Here is a 3,227-nt window from a genome sequence, read left to right as displayed (position 1 = left end):
TTCAAAATTCTTAGTTATTTTTGAAAATTCCAAAAATATTTTTCAAAAATCTTTTTCTTATTTTTATACCAAATTTTCGAAAATAACAATAACAATTAATGTTTTGATTCAAAAATTTCAAGTTTGTTACTTGCTTGTTAAGAAAGATTCAAACTTTGAATTTTAGAATCATATCTTGTGATTTCCTATGAATCAAGTCATTAATTGTGATTTTAAAAATCAAATCTTTTTCAAAAACTATTTTCTATCATATCTTTTCAAAAATATCTTCTCATCTTATCTTTTTCAAAAATCTAATTTCAAAATATCTTCTCTAACTTCCTAACTTCTTATCTTTTCAAAATTTGTTTCAACTAACTAACTAACTTTTTGTTTGTTTCTTAACTTTTTCAAAACTACCTAACTAACTCTCTCTCTCTAATTTTCGAAAATATCTGCCCTCTTTTTCAAAAATTTCTTTTTAATTAACTAATTATTCTTATTTTTATTTTTGATTTTAAAAATTTTTGAAAAATACTAACATTTTTCAAAAACTATTTTCAAAAATCACTAACTCTTTTTCAAAAATTATTTTCGAAAATTCCTTCTCTCTCATCTTATTCTATTTATTTATTCATTTACTAACATCTCATCTCACATCCCTGCCATCCTCACAGTTGTGTTTCTTTCTTTACATCACATTCTTTGTCTCCCCCTCTTCTTCTACTCACACAGGGATCCCTATACTGTGGTATAAAGGACCCATACTATTATTATTATTTTTCTGTGCCCTCTTCTTTATCATATGAGCAGGAGCAAGGACAAGAACATTCTTGTTGAAGCAGATCCAGAACCTGAAAGGACTCTGAAGAGAAAATTAAGAGAAGCTAAATTACAACAATCCAGAGATAACCTTTCAGAAATTTTCGAACAGGAAGAGGAGATGGCAGCCGAAAATAATAATAATATAAGGAAGATGCTTGGTGACTTTACTGCACCTAATTCCAATTTACATGGAAGAAACATCTCCATTCCTGCCATTGGAGCAAACAACTTTGAGCTGAAACCTCAATTAGTTTCTCTGATGCAGCAGAACTGCAAGTTTCATGGACGTCCATCTGAAGATCCTTTTCAGTTCTTAACTGAATTCTTGCAGATATGTGATACTGTTAAGACTAATGGAGTAGATCCTGAAGTCTACAGGCTCATGCTTTTCCCTTTTGCTGTAAGAGACAGAGCTAGATTATGGTTGGATTCTCAACCCAAAGACAGCCTGAACTCTTGGGATAAGCTGGTCACGGCTTTCTTAGCCAAGTACTTTCCTCCTCAAAAGCTGAGCAAGCTTAGAGCTGATGTTCAAACCTTCAGACAGAAAGAAGGTGAATCCCTTTATGAAGCTTGGGAAAGATACAAATAGTTGACCAAAAAGTGTCCTTCTGACATGCTTTCAGAATGGACCATCCTGGATATATTCTATGATGGTTTATCTGAGCTATCAAAAATGTCACTGGACACTTCTGCAGGTGGATCTATTCACCTAAAGAAAACGCCTGCAGAAGCTCAAGAACTCATTGACATGGTTGCTAATAACCAGTTTATGTACACTTCTGAAAGGAATCCTGTGAGTAATAGGACGCCTATGAAGAAGGGAGTTCTTGAAGTTGATACTCTGAATGCCATATTGGCTCAGAATAAAATATTGACTCAGCAAGTCAATATGATCTCTCAGAGTCTGCATGGAATGCAAGCTGCATCCAACAGTACTCAAGAGGCATCTTCTGAAGAAGAAGCTTATGATCTTGAAAACCCTGCAATAGCAGAGGTGAATTACTTAGGTGATCCTTATGGAAACACCTATAACTCATCATGGAGAAATCATCCAAATTTCTCATGGAAGGATCAAAAGCCTCAACAAGGCTTTAATAATGGTGGAAGAAACAGGTTTAATAATAATAAACCCTTTCCGTCATCCACTCAGCAACAGACAGAGAACTCTGAACAAAATACTTTTAATTTAGCAAACTTAGTCTCTGATCTGTCTAAGGCCACTGTAAGTTTCATGAATGAAACGAGATCTTCCATTAGAAATCTAGAAGCACAAGTGGGCCAGCTGAGTAAAAGGATCACTGAAATCCCTCCTAGTACTCTCCCAAGCAATACAGAAGAGAATCCAAAAGGAGAGTGCAAGGCCATTGACATAAGCATCATGGCCGAACCTGTGAGGAGAGGAGAGGACGTCAATCCCAAGGAGGAAGACCTCCTGGGACGTCCAGTGACCAATAAGGAGCTTCCCTCTGAGGAACCAAAGGACTCTGAGGCTCATCTAGAGACCATAGAGATTCCATTGAACCTCCTTATGCCCTTCATGAGCTCTAATGAGTATTCCTCCTCTGAAGAGAATGAGGATGTTACTGAAGAGCAAACTGCCAAGTTTCTTGGTGCAATCATGAAGCTGAATGCCAAACTATTTGGCATTGATACTTGGGAAGTTGAACCTCCCTTGTTCATCAATGAACTAAGTGATCTGGATCAACTGACATTGCCTCAGAAGAGACAGGATCCTGGAAAGTTCATAATACCCTATACCATAGGCACCATGATCTTTAAGGCTCTGTGTGACCTTGGTTCAGGAATAAACCTCATGCCCTTTTCTGTAATAGAGAAACTGGGAATCTATGGGGTGCAAGCTGCTAAAATCTCATTAGAGATGGCAGACAGTTCAAGAAAATAGGCTTATGGACAAGTAGAGGACGTGTTAGTAAAGGTTGAAGGCCTTTACATCCCTACTGATTTCATAGTCCTGGATACTGGAAAGGAAGAGGATGAATCTATCATCCTAGGAAGACCTTTCCTGGCCACAGCAAGAGCTGTGATTGATGTTGACAGAGGTGAAATAGTCCTTCAATGGAATGAGGACTCCCTTGTGTTTAAAACTCAAGGATCTCCCTCTGCAACCATGGAGAGGAAGCAGAAAAAGCTTCTCTCAGAGCAGAGTCAACCAGAGCCCCCACAGTCAAACTCTAAGTTTGGTGTTGGGAGGCCACAACCAAACTCTAAGTTTGGTGTTGAACTCCCATATCCAAACTCTAAGTTTGGTGTTGGAGAGTCTCAACAAAGCTCTGCACATCTGTGAGGCTCCATGAGAGCCCACTGTCAAGCTATTGACATTAAAGAAGCGCTTGTTGGGAGGTAACCCAATTTTTATTTATCTAACTATAATTTTCTTAGTAATATGTCTTTGTAGGTTC

At 37.5% G+C, this 3,227-nt stretch overlaps 1 non-coding gene across 1 annotated transcript; it reads right to left on the bottom strand.

Moving 5' to 3' along the window:
* Positions 1 to 1,318: 1,318 nt before the first annotated feature.
* Positions 1,319 to 1,426, bottom strand: LOC112787233 (small nucleolar RNA R71). The gene has a single exon (XR_003194656.1). It is a non-coding gene; the product is annotated as a small nucleolar RNA R71 (small nucleolar RNA).
* Between the last annotated feature and the right edge of the window lie 1,801 nt (positions 1,427 to 3,227).

The sequence above is a fragment of the Arachis hypogaea genome, chromosome 20, assembly GCF_003086295.3.
Source record: "Arachis hypogaea cultivar Tifrunner chromosome 20, arahy.Tifrunner.gnm2.J5K5, whole genome shotgun sequence".
NCBI lineage: Eukaryota > Viridiplantae > Streptophyta > Magnoliopsida > Fabales > Fabaceae > Arachis > Arachis hypogaea.
Note: the sequence above shows the minus strand (reverse complement) of the source record. Positions and strands in the feature narration are given on the sequence as shown.